Source organism: Delphinapterus leucas, chromosome 7 (assembly GCF_059928025.1).
Source record: "Delphinapterus leucas isolate spDelLeu-1000000601 "Yukka" chromosome 7, BTC_Dleu_Yukka2, whole genome shotgun sequence".
Classification (NCBI taxonomy): Eukaryota; Metazoa; Chordata; class Mammalia; order Artiodactyla; family Monodontidae; genus Delphinapterus; species Delphinapterus leucas.
The window spans coordinates 12631003-12649295 of NC_143135.1; the positions used below are offsets into that span (position 1 = coordinate 12631003).

General features: G+C 45.4%; 1 pseudogene; it reads right to left on the reverse strand.

Annotated features, from left to right (window-relative positions):
• Positions 1 to 6479: 6479 nt before the first annotated feature.
• Positions 6480 to 9319, reverse strand: LOC111184111 (synaptic vesicle 2-related protein pseudogene; annotated as a pseudogene).
• Between the last annotated feature and the right edge of the window lie 8974 nt (positions 9320 to 18293).

Genomic DNA, 18293 nt, shown 5'->3' on the forward strand with positions numbered 1-18293 from the left:
ACATCTCTAGCTCTGGGCCTGGAAGAAGGGACTCTGAGTATGTTTGTTTTCCTGATGCTCAAATTATAGAGTTGTGCTAGTGAAGAATTAGAGGTTCAGCCCTGACCTGTGGGCGGGCATGGCGTGACTGGCAGAGCCCATGCATTGGGTTTGAGGATGACTCTGATGTTCACCAGCTGCGGCAAATCCCTCCTCTTCTCTAAGATTCAATTTCCTAGTCTCTAAGTGGGAAGCTTAATGCCTTTCCTGCACCCAATTTATGAATGTGCTTCATCTACTATAAAAAATGCCAGTGTTGGGCTTCCCTGGTGGCACAGTGGTTGAGAGTCCTCCTGCCGATGCAGGGGAAACGGGTTCGTGCCCCGGTCCGGGAGGATGCCACATGCCGCGGAGCGGCTGGGCCCGTGAGCCATGGCCGCTGAGCCTGCGCGTCCGGAGCCTGTGCTCCGCAACGGGAGAGCCCACAACAGTGAGAGGCCCGCGTACTGCAAAAAAAAAATAAATACCAGTGTTACCTCTTCTCATTAGCACATACTGGTATGTAATCAAATCCTCCTGAGACCTTGGGCAAGTCATTAAGCCTCTCTGGGTATATCAATCAGGGTCCCAGCAGGCAACAGATGGCACATCCAAACTGGGTAACTTTCTTAGAGCATAATAACAGGGCTATTTACAAAGACATGTGCACAAATGGATAGTGGGTATCTCAGGGCTAGTGACCTCAAGGAGTCTTTACTGCCGCTAGGCCATGAAGGAGCAAAGGAGAAGCAGTCACTAGGACCAGAGAGGTCAGCTGTATTGAGAGGCCACCTGTTAGGATGCTGTGGCTATCAGAGGAGGAATGCAGCCCATCCAGAGTGCCCTAGCAGGGGAGGGAGTTAAGGAAATAATACCCTTACCTTGATCTCCTCCTGCCGTCCGATCTCCTGTGTGTGCTTCCCTTTGGTCTGATCAAACTGGAGGCCAGAGAATAAGGGAACCCAGTGATACAGTACATCCAGGGTAGCCTCCCAGGATACAACACAGAGTGGAAAAGGGTGAAGAGAAGGGCTGGAGGGGCATTGGGCAGGTATCCAGCACACTGGGCATCAATGTCTTTCACAGTTTTTTATTTTTATTTATTTATTTATTTTGGGCCACACCGCGCATCTTGTGGGATCTTAGTTCCCTGAGCAGGGATCAAACCTGGGCCCTCATCAGTGAGAGCACAGAGCCCTAACTGCTGGATTGCCAGGGAATTCCCTTCTTCCACAGTTAAAGGAAGGTATTGAAGGAGATGACCTCTCCTTCTATCTCACCCTCTGATAGATTCTCAGCACTTTTTCTAAGCTTCAGATCCAGATCTAGAAGGGTTAGACCCTAGGAGGGAATCCAAGCCCTCTCCTAGGGAGATCTTTAGTCTTCCCAATTAATCAGGAGAAATGACATCCTTTTCTGGCAGCCCCAAATTTAAATTATCGCCTTTGAGGCCCATACTCAAAGCAGAGGGCAAGCCAGCCACAGAGGGAGTCATTCTTTGGATGACTATGTTTTAATATTTATTTTTCTCTTTTAACCAAAGTGAGCCAGGTGCATGTCTCAAATACTAAACAGATGCCCTCTGCTTCCATTCACTGGAAAAAATATAATGCAGTAAGGTGTCTTTAGGCCTTATCTTTAGAGATAATAAATTGCATACAAGTGAACACACTGGAGCAATCTAATTTTTTTCCAGCACCTTCTAGCCGACAGTCAGTGTAGCTCCCAGGGGAGAAATCAAAGAGCTGAGTAATCTTGAAGACACAAGAGTTCCCAAATCCCCTTTTCACTCCATCCCATTCCAGATGGGTGATATAAATCATGTGCCTATAAAAGGAAAGATAAGAGAGATCTTCCCAGGGAATCTCAGCACAAGCAATCCGGGGCAATAGCTAAACCCCTGGGCTCTAGAATCCTGAAAGCTCAGATTCAAGTCCTTGCTCTGTCACTTACTACTTACCTTTGTGACCTTGGAAGCTTCAGTCTCCGCATCAGTGCGTTTGACAGATTACGCTCATTTAGAACAATAATAATGCTTTACCTACCTCATAGGCTTATTTCAAGAACGGAACGAAATAACACAAACACTTAGCACACAGTAAGCATTCAATAAATAGTGGTGATGGGGAAATGGGGAGCTGCTGACAGATCTATGATGCTGGATCCATAATAGTGGCTCTCCCCTGGTCATGGGACTTCGGCTATGCTTCTGCTATGGCCCTAATCACTTTCCCTTGCATTTTAGCCATCCATATTATCCCCCTGCTCTAGAGGTGTCAATCACAGTGCTTGCCACACCCATAGCCCCTTGCCATGGAGCACCACGCTTCCCGCACTATTATAAATCAGAGATAGTTTTTAGCTCCTTGAGCAAATCATCATAATAAAATACTGTATTTTATTTAGTCCATTGTTTAGAATACAGGGCAAAGAAAGGCCATCCCAATCCTGTAATGCAGATGGTACTAGAATCTACTGATTTAACCATAAAAGCTATAGGAAACCTATCAAACAAGCTGTGACAGTACAAATAGTACCTGTGGAAAGGCAGCCTGTAAACGCAAAGCATACCTAAAACAAAAGAAAAGGAGGGAGCACAAAAACATATTTACCTTTTATTTGTTTTTTTTGTTTGTTTTATTTGGTTTTTTTTTTGCGGTACGCGGACCTCTCACTGTTGTGGCCTCCCCCATTGCGGAGCACAGGCTTCGGACGCGCAGGCCCAGCGGCCATGGCTCACAGGACCAGCCGCTCCACGGCACGTGGGATCCTCCCGGACCGGGGCACGAGCCCGCGTCCCCTGCATTGGCAGGCGGACTCCCAACCACTGCGCCACCAGGGAAGCCCCTATTTGTTATTTTTAATATTTTTATTTATTTTACCTTTTATTTGTTAGGAACTGGCAAGGAGTTTTCCCATGAGATGGTGAGGTAGGACTACCAGGAAGAAGCTTTACCCTTCTTTTTTTTTTTTTTTTTTTTTTTTTACAGTTAAATAAACCTCGGACAGGGTGATTTACCAGGGTCACACAGCTAGAGAAAAATTTCAAATCTCAACAAACTGATTTGTATGTTTTATGCCACCCCTTTCAAAACTATTTTGCTAGCACTGTCTATAAATATCTCCTGAAGTGTGCTGGTGACCCAACTCCACAAGGTTTTTTGTTTTTTTTTTTCAGTACGCGGGCCTCTCACCGTTGTGGCCTCTCCCGTTGCGGAGCACAGGCTCCAGACGCGCAGGCTCAGTGGACATGGCTCACGGGCCCAGCCGCTCCGTGGCATGTGGGATCTTCCCGGACCGGGGCACGAACCCGTGTCCCCTAGCATCGGCAAGCGGACTCTCAACCACTGCGCCACCAGGGAAGCCCCACAACGTATTTTTCAATGTTGTAAAATTTTATCATGATCCATTTGCATTGTGACAAAAATCATACCTAAGAAGACCCCTCATCTAATCTGTTGTCTAATCTTTTACATCCATCTTTTACGGTGATAAACTACTGCCCCGGAGGAGCCATCCACAAAGTTTAGGAATGGCGCTCTTCCAGCCTTGGCTTGTGTGTCGGCACCCTCCTTCGCTCATGCAGCCTTTAGAAAGTGACAAGATCTCACTCTGAACACTGGAATCCGTGTCCCTGTTTTTCTGCACCTTTCTCCTCTTTCCAGCCCCACTGCACCTGCTCTACTTCAACTCTTTCGATTATTACAATAAACTCTCAGTGGTCTCCCCACCTGCAGCCCCTCTCCAATTCAATCTATTTTGCACACATTGCTGATTAATTTATCCACAACCCCACTCATATCACAGTAGCTTCCTATTGCCTATAGAAAGAAAAGAAAAGCCTCTTATCCCCCATTCAAGACCTCAGTGATCTCTTTCCAATCTTAACATCCCTGCACCAGCACTCCCAGTGAATTGGGTTTTTCACTATTGCCCTCTACTCCCCTTATATTCCCAAAATGATGTGTCCAAGACCCAGTTCCTCTCTCTGTCTGTCTCTGTCTTTCTCACTTTCTCTCTTTCTATTTATCTATCTCTATCTCCCAGCTCTACTTCCTCAGTGAGTGTTCTGTTCTCAGAAGTCTCTCCCCTTGTTCCTGTAAGATAACTGCCAGTGGATTTGAATAACACGTGCTTCCACATCAAATTCAGTGGAGAAGAGGAACGCCTGTTTCCTGGTAGATCTCATTGTCTGTGACTGGCCTGACCTTTGTCATACCCCCATCCTTTAATCAATGCTTGTGGCCAGATGGTGGGATAAGTTCATTGTAGGAACTCCCTAAAGTTCCTAGTCATGAGGTTTGGGTAGGACTGACCCCTGCCTTCAAGTCCAGAGATGAGCCCTGACTGACTTGGTTGTGGATAAATTAACCAGCAATGTGTGCAAAATAGGTTGAATTGGAGAGGGGCTGCAGGTGGGGAGACCATTGAGAGTTTATTGTAATAATCTAAAGAGTTGAACTAGATGCTCTGGAGGTCCTTTCTTCCATGGAGCCTTTCCCCTACTGCCCCAGCTAGAAAGCAGCTTCCTTCTCCTCTGAACTTGCAAAGCTCTTTATCCGCATTTCTTTTATTGCAGTTACCATTGTCTACCTTGCATTCAAGCTCTCTGGCTTATCTCTGTGTCCTGGGCATCAATCACGGTGCATATCACACCCACAGTCTCCTATGAGGAATGGCCCTGTCTACAGTTCCTGGCTAAGCAGCCAGCCCTGAGTTACTTTATGTGACCATGTCCACCCTGTCTCCCCGTTGGCCATGCTGATTGGACCTGGGGTGGGCAGCTGACCGACAGGCAGGCAACCATAGGCTAGCCAGCAGCTTCTGAGGGTCTGAAGTGAACAGTTCTACCCAGAGACCTCAGTAATTAGCCTCACAGCCCTGAGTGAACTACGATGATGTGCAGGCAGAATCTCTGTGTAAGCAGAAGCCAGAAAGCAGGGGAAAACACAGCGAGTAGAGAATGAAGACTATAACCCTCAAGAATAAGAAAGTGGAGACTCAGAGAAGCGAACTAATCTGCCCAGCAAGTAGTCTAGTGCTAAAGCCTTCTCTCCCAACCAGTACACTACCCTCCCAAATTGCTACCCAGAGCAACTGCATTATATTCGATGCAGACAGACCCTTAGTATACAAGCTAACAGATGCAAATGTTAAAAGGAAAAGAACAAAAGGGTCATTAGTGTTGGCTCTTTTCTCTGGGATGGTCACCCAGGGCCTCTTCCTGCCCGTTAGTCTTTTGGTCACTTCTTTTAAGATTGTCCAGGAACCTTTCCCCCACATCATACCCTGATCAGGAACGTTTTTCATCTTCATTGACCCTACATATCATGGGCAGAAGGCAAAGCCCTGGAAGAAGTTCATTGTCATAGCTCCCTTCGGGGGAGGCTACCCAGCCGGCAAGAACCCACAGTTCTCAGAATGTTTCTCCACTCCCACCCAAGACTGGTTCCCAGCAGCACTGCATTAGGTACTTTTATTTACATTGATGCGTCTTATTCTCACAATAACCTTGAGATGTAAAACTGAGATTCAGTAAACCATTCAAGGCCACGAATCTCTAACATGCTATCATCGTGATCTTAACGCAAGTCTGGCGGGCTCCAAAGCTCAAGCTCTTTCCACTGTTCACCACTGCCTCCAAATTGGAAAGACAGTAGGGCTAGGATACAACCGTGACATACGCGCATAAGGTTTTTGCTTCATTTTCTTTTTTTTTAATACTAGAACCATTGGTTCATTTATGGATTCACTTAGCACATTTATGTGAGTGCCAGGTGTGTTAAGTTTTTACCCCTGGAAATACAAAGGTTTATCTCTTTTTTTTTTTTTTTTTTGCAACGCCCATCACCAACATGTTTTAATAAAGTGAACGTACACATTTGGCTTCCTCGGAATGTTCACTTCAAGCAGATATCTCCAAGCAGACGGTCAGTCTTCTCTGGCCTTTGATGGGATCTGGCATCTTCGTCTCTCCTTCCCTAAGTTCCTGCCTTCATGGCGGGGAAAAGGCTCGTGGAAACCAAATCCTGGAGGTGGATGTTGTGTGCTGAGACACAGCATCAGCCCTTCCTCTGGAGGCCAACTCCCAAATCCAGTTGACCTCCCTTCTCTTTCTTTGAAAATGTACACGTTTCACACATCTGGGCCCGCCCGTTCCTCCCTACCCATGGTATCCATGCCGTGGGGTCCATTGCTGGAACCCCAGGAGCTGCCTCTATGGAAAGACCAAGCCACCCCTTGACAGCAGGGATGGCAGAGAATCCAGGGAGGAAGGATTCCTGGTCCCCTGGCCCGCACGGGAGCAGGTGGCTGGGGGGAGCATCTTTCTGTTTCTCAGTCCATTTGGCCACCCACCGCGCTCAAACTCCAAAGCACTGAAACCTGACTTAACTGTTTTCTTGCCCCAAGAGTCACCAATCAGCCTGACCAACGAGGCGGCCAGAAAAGAAGCCCCCTGGCGCGACTTTTGCTGCTTCCAAAGGGGAGGCCCCTGCTTTGGTCGTGGGCTTGGTTCTCACCTCCCTTTTGCCTCCATCTGCAATTCCTGGGGGTAAAAGCTTTCTGAGGCTGTCATCTAGTGCAAGCCCAGCTGTCCTCGTGGCCACATTTGGATCCCCTGGAGCCAGGGACAGCAACTCCAGGAGGGGGCCAGGTGGAGGCACGCGGCTCAAGTTCAAATGCATGTCCATCGGCCAGAGTCTCCGCTACTCAGCCCTGGGAAGGCAAAGCGAGGGGCCCCTTCCCTGGGAGCATTTCTCAGACCCAAGAAAAAGCTGCTCAGGCCACACCCAGGTCACCTGCAATTTCAAAGAAGAAAGCCTGGGGCCGGGGATTGCAGGAGAAACCTAAGAACAGGTCCAGCGGGTGAGTGGCAGGTCTCACAGGGGTCCCGGCCTGGAGTGTATCTACAAAGATCTTTCGGTTGTTGTTCACCGAGGCTGGGACCGGCTGACTCTGGATGGTGTCCAGCTGGCTACCGGCGTCACCAGGCACTGCTGAGGTGGCAGTTTTCCCATGCAGATCCACAGGTTATTAACAAACCCCCACACACATATACGGAGAACCCCCCAGAGCAAATGCCTCCCCAGCCCCGGATGGATCTTGATAAATATGAGAAAACAGTCAAGACACAAAACCTCATTGGTCCAGGTGGCACCCTTGGGTGAGTTCTTGATGTGGGCAGTGACGATCGGTGCCCCCGCCAGGCTCCAGCAGCTCCCCGCTCTCTACAGCCTCAAAAACCAGCTCAGCCCCCCATCGGTCACTACTCCTGAGAGCCCGAGTTCGACCTAGCGACACCTGTGTCGTGCGTCCCTCGGCCGACCATCTCCTGGCCCCACTCCCAATGGCTGGACTCCTGCAGTCCACGGCCTTTGGTCTCAATGGGCAAAAAGCAGGAGGCCAGGGCAGCCAGGAGGCAGCAGCCACTGTAAACCACCAGCGTCAGGTACACGGACGATTCCAGCATCACCTGAGCAATGAACGGGGTGATGAGCGCGCCCACCCTTGCCATGCCACTGCAGGTGCCCAGGCCCAGAGCTCGGGTCGCCGTGGGGTAGACCTCAGGTGTGTAAACATAGGCTGCTTGGAAGCCTCCAGAAATAAACGCTCTTGCAATGAAGAGTAACAGAGTGAGCATATTTCTTCCAACACAGATAAACAGCAGGAGGCTGCAGAGGGAGAAGATGACGAAGCACAGGGCCATGGTCTTCTTGCGGCCCAGGCGGTCGATAATCCAGAGAGTCACAAGAACACCTGGGAACTCAGACAGGGTGGTCCACAGCAGGTCCATGTAATCCTCCTCACTCAGGTACTCACAGGCCAGGCTGCATTTTGCCTCTACTGCCTTCTTCCGGCTGGAGATGCTGCAGACATCTCCTGCCTGGAAGAGCTCAGTGGTGAGCAGAACTAATCCATAGTAAGAGAATGCATTGGAAAACCATATAAACCACAGCAGCAAGGTTGTCCATCTAAAATGGGGTGTGAAGAGGTCCCTCATTTTGCCTCGGTCTTCCTGTCTGGATATGATGAGTTTCCCCAGAGGCATGGGGGCTCCGTTTTCTGTGGCTATCCTCTTTAAGGTGGTGATGGCCTTTTCCTGGTTTCCGGACAGCACATCATACCTTGTGCTCTCTGGCAGCCAAAAACACAGAACAGCAAAGAGGAGGAGTGGGACAGCCGAGAGGATGAGCAGCCAACGCCAGCCCAGGCTGGGCATCACAAACACAGCCAGGACAACCTCGAATACTGTCCCGATGGCCCAGAACACCTCAATCAGCAAAATACACTTAGCTCTGGCTTTCATGGGAAGGAACTCAGCATACAGCATCACCGACTGGGGGACGCCTCCGATCCCGAAGCCCACCAGGCCCCGGAGCACCAGGATCCAGCTGTACACGGGCGCGAAAGCACTGAGGATGCCATAGTACAGGGTCCAGAGCACACTGATCTTCAGCCCTGTTTTCCTGCCTTACTGGTCTGAGATGTTTCCCCAGAAGGTAGAATTGGACATCATGCCGACAAAGACCACCGAGGTCAGCAACGCCACCTGCCAGCTGGGCAGCCGCCACTCGCAGTGCAGCTGCGGCGCAAGGATGCTCAGGATCATCATCTCCATGGCGTCAGCCATCCAAGCCAAGCCGGTGAGAACAGAGGGCTTCCACTGAAATTTTCCAAAACCAATGGCTTCCACCACATCTTCCACCATGAAAGTATCGTCAGTGGGATTGGCAAACTCCTTAGGCACAGCTGCCCCATCATCCAGCTCGACGGCCTCTAGGCCTAGCACGGACCCCTTCAATCTGGACCTCATGCTCTCCCGAAGCCGTGTCGTCCTCTGACCTTGCACTCTCGCCTGTGCGACGGAATTTCACCACCGACAGCTGCCTTAGCTGGAATAAGTCCTCCTCCATGTCCGCGCTGCGCCAGGACGAGCCCTTTTCATGGCCCTTACATGGTGGTGGTGGATGACGAGGGCTCGGGGGCTTCAGCACTAGGGCTCTGGACCGCGCGGCTTCCTCCCTCGGTGGCAGCTGTTCCGGGGAGGGAGCCGCCAGGGGCCAGCCCAAGAGACAAAGCCGCCGCCGCCACAAAGGTTTATCTCTTGATTTAAGACATTCATTAGGCACATATGTGAACATGTTAAAAGCGAACTGTGTCACATTTTCCTCAGGTTTACAATAGGAAGGAAAAACACACATGAACAAAATTGTTTCAATGGTTAAATTATGATCCTGATTCTTCCTATAAACCGCCTTTAGAAAGAACACTCTAATTCACTTGAAGTTGTTCACATTTCCCCTAACTTGATGAAACAACTTTTCTCTTTAGTGTGATCATCTACGGCTGTAATGAATGAAGCCTCTCAATTTGACTGCTTGGTGGAAAAAGCAATGAAGGAAACATTGTTCATTTTCTTTTTATTGGCATCAGTAGTATTCATAACAGATTGTTATCTTGAGCATTTATTTTGGCAATGACATATTTGTAAAACACCAAACAGACCCCTGACTTGCTTAACAAGCTGGTATCCTGAGTCTGAGGAGTTTGTGCACGTGGTCATGTCCAGCCACGGGATACAAGTGTTGAAACTAGTGGCTGTCCCAGGGGTACTCAGTCGGGATTCTCTTGTGATGAGGATATTACTGATGAGAAATTTTTAAAGACCCGAGGGAAAACCCTCCCTTGATTATGGAACACTTCCAATATATCTGAGTGCAGTTGGAAATGTGTATGTAATATCCTGATGGGAGCTCTTCTCTACGTGTCCAAAGTTGTTTAGGCAAGTTCATCCAGAAATACTCCCCAAATGTAGCTAAACTACAAAATTTAAATGGCTCATGTCCTAGTTTCAAACTATTTCACTGTGTGCTTCTATTTGTCCAGTCTATTCGAATAATACCACACTGATTTGAAAGAAGGAAATATTTTATCTGTTTCATTTATAAAGTCAATAAATTTATTCTGAGTGCCAATATGTGGCAGGTACCAAACACTCAATGATGGGTGAAAAAACACCACCTCCTCCATGAAGGAGCTTTAGTCTTTAAAGCAACAGGTGTTTCTGCAATTCTATACTAGTACTAATAAGAGCTTCTTTCCGCTGATTCATTACAGTTTGTTTGAGCATCACAATAATCCTGGGGTAGGCGAAGCTGGTTTTACAATCTCCGTCTGACAAATGAGAAACGTGAAGATGAGAGAAGTTATGTGTTTTTTCCCAAAGTCCCACAACTTATAAATAATAGATCTGAGATTCAAGCTCACTTGGTCTAGGGGTCCCTTTTATAGAGTCAAAAGTGCTCTTTGATCATATTTTAGACTTGATATTTCTTGAAGGCACACAATTTTCTGCTTGCGGTAGTCCAGAGTAAGGGTTAGCAAACTATGGTCTGTGGGCCAAACCTACCGCCACCTGTTTTCGGAAATAAAATTCCATTGGAACACAGCCACGCACATTCACTTGCTTTCATGCTACAACAGCAGAGCTGAGTGGTTGCAACAGAGGTTGTATAGCACAGGGGTCCCCAACGCCCGGGCCACAGACCAGTACAGAAGGAGGTGAGCAGCAGACGAACAAGCGAAGCTTCACCTGCCGCTCCCCATCACTCCCCACTGCTTGCCTTACCGCCTGAACCACTGCTCGCGTTACCACTGCTCGTATTACCACTGCTCGCATTACCGCCTGAACCATTCTCACCACCATTCCCCCCGTCCGTGGAAAAATTGTCTTCCATGAAACCAGTCCCTGGTGCCAAAAAGTTTGGGGACTACTGGTATAGCACACAAAGATTAACATACTATTTCTGGCCTTTTATAGAAGAAGTTTGCTGACCCATGTCTGCAATATTAACTTAACTTCTCTTCCCTTGATTTTTAAAAATTAATTAATTAATTAATTGTTCTTGGCCGCTCCATGCAGACATGCGGGATCTTAATTCCCTGACCAAGGACTGAACCCTTGCCCCCTGCAGTGGAAGTGCAGAATACTAACTACTGGACCGCCAGGGAAGTCCCCCTTCATGTTTATCTTTGGCCAGGGTCATGGGTCATTCTGACACCAGGATCAGGGTTCAGCCTAGGGCTATCAAGATGACAGTTCCGCAAATTCTACCACTCATAAGGGTTTTCTCCATCTACTTGTCCTCAAATTTTGCCTCATGTCCCTACCTCTTCTGGTAGACTTAGGGCCCCAGAAGAGCATATGACTTCATATCCAAAGGAGGAAATATTGTGCATAAACAAGGACTTGATTTGCTAAAAAACTGCCCTCATTAACTCTATCCTATAGCCATGGCATATCCTTTCTCTGTATGTAACGTCTAACTTGAGAAGAGGCTACCCAAGAATGCAGTTGGGTGCACTGGACTTGGTCCAAAAGTCAAAATGACTCTCTAAGACCAATCCTGTGCTTTCCCAACTGTGCCTGAATTTGAAACAAGTTCTCCTTATTTTGCAGTTCCAGCGGAAGACCAAGCAAATGTGCGTAATTAATGGTCAGGGTTTCCATTCACACCGCCCATGCTTCTCCGCCCAATGCACCCTTTTTGATGCCCTCACAGCAATTTGAATCCATCAGTGACAGTCTCTATGCCTGGCACCTTCAGTGCCTATTAATTCAATAAACAGGTCCTGTAGTATGCCTTAAGCTCCCTCTTTGACACTAGGCAAGTTGGGGAAAGAGATGAGAGCCAGTTAATCCAGATCCCTACACTGACAAAAACCTCAGATGCACTTTTGGCAGCATCTACAAAAGAACTTACACTTAGAGTCACTGTGCTACACCAGCAGAATTACACTTGATTCTGGACTATGGCACTTAGAGTCTACTTTGAATTAATATTGCTTTCTATTTCTGCAATAACTTGTGAATAACATTATAAAATTACATTTTTTGTGGTAAAAATATTAATTTGTTAAATGTAAACATTTTAAATATACCACAATATGTATCACACTGCTTTTTTTTAATGAATTTATTTATTTAAAATTTTTTTTAATTTTTGGCTGTGTTGGGTCTTCATGGCTGCATGCAGGCTTTCTCTAGTTGCGGTGCGCAGGCTTCTCATTGCGGTGGCTTCTCTTGTTGCGGAGCACGGGCTCTAGGCATGTGGGCTGCAGTAGTTGTGGCACGTAGGCTTCAGTAGTTGTGGCATGTGGGCTCAATAGTTGTGGCTCGTGAGCTCTAGAGCACAGGCTCAGTAGTTGTGGCACACGGGCTTAGATGCTCTGTGGCATGTGGGATCTTCCCGGACCAAGGATCTAACCAGTGTCCCCTGCATTGGCAGGCGGATTCTTAACCACTGCTCCACCAGGGAAGTCCTGTATCACACTGCTTTAGACCTTCTTCATATTTTCATTTATCAGGAGCTACAAAAAACCAGAAGAATCCTGAGCTTCCATTGACTTCCAGAGGCCCATATGCCTCAGTCGGGTTGATCTAATAAATAAAGGTGTGCTGAAAGTAGACACTGAGCTTTCCTAACAACATCCCCGAGTTTGGCCATAATTGGGTATGTTTCACTTCCTACTATCATGTTCCACATTATTTGTACTTCTCAGGATCCATGTAGATCAATGAGGAGGAACTCATGCAATTATGGAAGTCACCTGCCTCTTCTGCACCTCCCTCCTGGAAAAAGGGAGAAAGATTAGCCCAGGGCAGGGCTTATTTTTAAATCTCGGACATGGGGCAACTCCAGAACTGTCTACTGCATCAATGAAACCAAAATGCAGACTTCCTGAAACACAGCTATAACCTGATACATACACTCAAATATCATTAGCGTATGAGCAGCCAGCAGAATTGTCTGCCAATCACCTCTTTAACTTGGCCCAGTGTAGCCCACAAAGCTGATGTTAATATACATGTGTATGTACACACATATACATTCATATATATAATATATATACATAGTCACACATATATATAATGAGTTAAATTAACACTCATTTCTGAAATTTTGCTCCCAGTTTCAGGTGATAGGGATGAAAGCTACTGTATCTTTACATGATGCAGTGAAACCCAGAGTCTAAAGGGCCACTTGGGGGTGGGGTTATTATTCATTTAATAAACCTTCATTATGATGTCTAGACACCCAGGATCTAGGAGCTGAATAAGGAGCCCATGCCTATGAGGCGCTCACTGGACAGTGGGATACACCAACTCCAATGTATGACCACAGAAAGTGCTGTTCTAGAGATATAAACCAGGTGCTACTGTGTCTCCAAGGAGAAATGAATTGGGGCAATGAACTGAGGCTGGAGGAAGACTTCACCTAGAAGTGATATTCAGCAAGGCCTTGCAGAATGAGAAGATTATGAGAGCCAGACCTGAGGAAGAAGATTTTAATTCAATTTAACAAACACGACTTAATCCCCTACTCTCTACGCAAAATACTAAACTCTGTACCTTTCTTGGAATAGATGCTCAGTAAACACTAGCTTTTGTGTTGCTAGGTGCGGACAGGGCCAGCAATAGCCCATAGGGCACCTTTATTCAATTAGAAAAGGCATCCCTCCTCTAGACATTCAGAGGTCGAAATCAGGGCTCATGACTTGGTGAGTCAGGCTAGATTTCAGAATCACTTACAGCTCCACTTACCCCTCACACTAAGCTCTCGTGCAGAGTGAACAACCTTCTCAACTGTAAGTGGTAACCCTGGGAACAGGAAACACAAAGATCAATAAGGCATGATCTCTGCCTTGAGGAGCTCATCTGGTAAAGGAAAACAAAAAAACACATATGATATCATATAAGTGACATAATAAAGGTATGTGCAAATATGGGAAGGAGCAGCGAAAGGGGGATGTGATCAAAGACTTTAAGACAGGAAACATGGGACCAGTTTAGGGAAGGCTGAATGCTCTTGGGCAGGTAGATTTATTTCTCTACCCCAATGGTTCCCTAGCCTAGAAGATCACCAGAATCACTTGAGGAACACTTAAGAAATGACAAACTCCTGCCCAGGGTAGGCCTCGGGTGGAGCCAGGAACCTTCATCGTCACAAGTTCCCCCAGGTGAGTGCTGGGTTAGGAACCACAGGTGTGAACCAAGCCCCCATTCAGCCTCTACTCTCCCAGCACCCAATTTCTCTTGGTGAAATAATAGTGTTCAGAACTTTCTCCCTATGATAAAAAGGAAATGAAAGTTCTGTGGTTGCTCAAGCTGACTGCCCAGGTGAAATTTCAGTTCTGCTTTAGAAAGAGAAAGGCCACCTGAGAAGTGAGATAACTGACACATCCAAGGGGTGGGCTATACAGGGTTGTATGAGCACTTTTGATCCACTAATACAGCTGCTACAGACGATGCAGAGAGGGAAGGGGCAGCCTGACCCCAGGAGAGTGACCCATGGGCAGGAGTCCTGATGATGAACCCTCGGAGGAAACTGTTCTGGTGTCTCTGAACCTGACTATGATGCCCACACCCCCACTGTCATTCTTCCTTCCTGACATCCTTGATTATGACCTTGAGCTGTGTACTTGGGGAATTCAGTGCTTGGGTTACCGAGTTGGAAGATGAAGCATGCTCCTGGGTTACCAGCAAGGCAGGCTCACACACAAACACACATACACACACACACACACACACACACACACACACACACAAAAAGAATTTGACATATTTTTTTTAAAGCTCTGATGCCATCATAAGAAAAAATAATATCCCCCTCAGGAAATATTATAATAATATTTATTAATATAATAAATATTAATAAATTATTTTATTTTAATTATAAAATATAATAAAATAATTATTTTTATTATTAATTAATAATAAAAATAATATTTCCCTGGAAGCCCAGGTTTGTTTATTATATGTTGTTCTTAGTTCAAATTACTTGTAGGAGTGGAGGTGGACCACGATTTTTTTTTTTTCCTTTTTTTTAAATTAATAAACTTTATTTTTTAGAGCAGTTTTAGGTTCACAATTGAGTGGAAAGTACAGAGCTCCCATATGCCCCCTTGTCCTCATACAAACACAAACTGCCCACAATCAATATCCCTGCCAGACTTCCCTGGTGGCGCAGTGGTTAAGAATCTGCGTGCCAATGCAGGGGACACGGGTTCGAGCCCTGGTCTGGGAAGATCCCACATGCCGCGGAGCAACAAAGTCCGTGTACCACAACTACTGAGCCTGCGCTCTAGAGCCCGTGAGCTGTGACTACTGAAGCCCGTGTCCCTAGAGCCCGTGCTCCGCAACGAAAAGCCACCGCAACGAGAAGCCTGCGCACCGCAACGAAGAGTAGCCCCCGCTCGCCGCAGCTAGAGAAAAGCCTGCACACGGCAATGAAGACCAAATACAGCCAAAAATAAACAATAAACATTTTTGAAACGTTAAAAAAAATATATCCTCACCAGAGTGGTACATTTGTTACAATCAATGAACTTACATTGAATCAATGAACTTACATTGACACACCATTATCACTTAAAGTCCATAGTTTACATTAGGGTTCACTCTTGGTTTTGTATGTTCTATGGGTTTGGACACACACATAATGACATGTATCCACCACTGCAGTATTGTACAGAATAGTTTCACTCCCTTAAAAATCCTCTGTGCTCTGCCTATTCACCCCTTTTCCTTCCCCAAACCCCTGGCAACCATTAATCCTTTTACTGTCTCCATAGTTTTGCCTTTTTCAGAATGTCATATAGTTGGAATCATAGCATGTAGCCTTTTCAGATTGGCTTCTTTCACTTATAATATGAATTTAAGGTTCCCCCATGTCTTTTCATGGTTTGATAGCTCATTTCTTTTTAGAGCTGAATAATATTCCATTGTACCCAATATATCCATTCACATTCTGAAGGGTATCTTGGTTGCTTTCATGTTCTGACAATTATTTTAAAAGCTTCAAAGCTCTATTTACAATAGCCAGGACATGGAAGCAACTTAAGTGTCCATCGACAGATGAATGGATAAAGAAGATGTGGCACATATATACAATGGAATATTACTCAGCCATAAAAAGAAACAAAATTGAGTTATTTGTAGTGAGGTGGATGGACCTAGAGTCTGTCATACAGAGTGAAGTAAGTCAGAAAGAGAAAAACAAATACCGTATGCTAACACATATATATGGAATCTAAAAAAAAAAAAAAAGGTTCTGAAGAAACTAGGGGCAGGACAGGAATAAAGACGCAGATGTAGAGATTGGACTTGAGGACACAGGGAGGGGGAAGGGTAAGATGGGACAAAGTGAGAGAGCGGCATGGACTTAGATATACTACCAAATGCAAAATAGATAGCTAGTGGGAAGCAACCGCATAGCACAGGAAGATCAGCTCGGTGCTTTGTGACCACCTAGAGGGTGGGATAGGGAGGGTGGGAGGGAGATGCAAGAGGGAGGAGACATGGGGATACATGTATATGTATAGCTGATTCACTTTGTTATAAAGCAGAATCTAACACACCATTGTAAAGCAATTATACTCCAATAAAGATGTTTTAAAAGAAAAAGCTGCTATAAACATCCATATGCAGTTTTTGTGTGGACATAAGTTTTCAATTCATTTGGGTAAATACTAAGGAGTATGACTGATGGATCATATATCAAGAACATGTTTAGCTTTGTAAGAAGATGCCAAACTGTCTTTCAAAATGACTGTACCATGTTTCATTCCCACCAGCAACGAATGAGAGTTCCTGTTGCTCCACATCCTCGCCAGCATTTTTGTTGTCAGTGTTTTGAATTTTGGCCATTCTGCTAGGTGTGTAGTTGTATCTCATCGTTGTTTTAATTTGCAATTTCCTTATAGCATATGTTACTGAACATCTTTTCATATGTTTACTTACCATCTGTATATCTTCTCTGGTGAAGTGTCTATTCTGGTCTTTTGACCATTTTTTAATTGGGTTGTTGAGTTTCAAGAGTTCCTTGTATGTTTTGGAATAAAACCCTTTATAATATGTGTCTTTTGCAAATATTTTCTCCCAGGTTGTGGCTTGTTTTCTCATTCTCTTGACAGTGTCTTTTTCAGAGCAGAAGTTTTTAATTTAAGTAAAGTTCAGCTGATAAATTATTTCTTTAATAAAGCATGTCTTCAGTGTTATATCTAAAAAGTCATTGCCGTACCCGAGGTCATCTAGGTTTTCTCCTGTGTTATCTTCTAGGAGTTTTATAGTGTTGCATTTTACATTTAGTTCTATAATCCATTTTTTTGTCTGCTTATTTTCCTTCTGATGAATTTTTAGTTTTTTAAATTAAAATACTGAATTGAGGGAAAACTCCACATCCCAGACAGACTGACTCCTAACATATACAAAAAAATAATGCTCTTAAGGGCTTCCCTGGTGGCGTAGTGGTTGAGAGTCCGCCTGCCGATGCAGGGGATACAGGTTCGTGCCCCGGTCCGGGAAGATCCCATATGCCGCAGAGCGGCTGGGCCCGTGAGCCATGGCCACTGAGCCTGCGCGTCCGGAGCCTGTGCTCCGCAACGGGAGAGGCCACAACAGTGAGAGGCCCGTGTACCAAAAAAATAAATAAATAAAAAATAATGCTCTTAATTGTTACATGTCTGGCTATGGTGGCTTTTTATATTTCTTTTCTTTATGACCCATTTTGAGTTACTTTTTGTGAAGGGTGTAAGGTCTGTGTCTAGATTAATTTTATTGCCTGTGGATGTCCAGTTGTTCCAGAACCAGTTTTTGAAAAGACTATCTTTGCTCCATTGTATAGAATTTGCTCATTTGTCAAAGATCAATTGACCATATTTATGTGGGTCTATATCTGGGCTCTCTCTTCTGTTCCACTGATCTATTTGTCTATTCTTTCACCAATACCACACTGTATTGATTACTATAGCTTTATAGTAAGTCTTGAAATTGGGCAGTGTCAGTTCTCCAATTTTGTTCTTCTTCAATATCAAGTTAGCAGTTCTGAGTCTTTTGCCTTTCCATATAAACTTTGGGATCAGTTTGTCTTTATCCACAAATAACTTGCTGGAATTTTGATTGGGCTTACATTGAATTGAGCTGGGAAGAACTGACATCTTGACAATATTGAGTCTTCCTATCCTTCCATGGAATATCTCTCCATTTATTTAGTTCTTCTGTGATACCTTTCATCAGAGTTTCATTGTTTTCCTCATATAAATTTTGTATGTATTTTGCTAGGTTTATGCCTAAGTATTTCAGTTTGGGGGTGCTCTATAAGTGATTTTATCTTTTTAATTTCAAATTCTACTTGTTTATTGCTGGTATAGAGGAAAGCAATTGACTTCTTTATATTTACCTAATGTCTTGCAGTAATCAAGGTATTCACTTA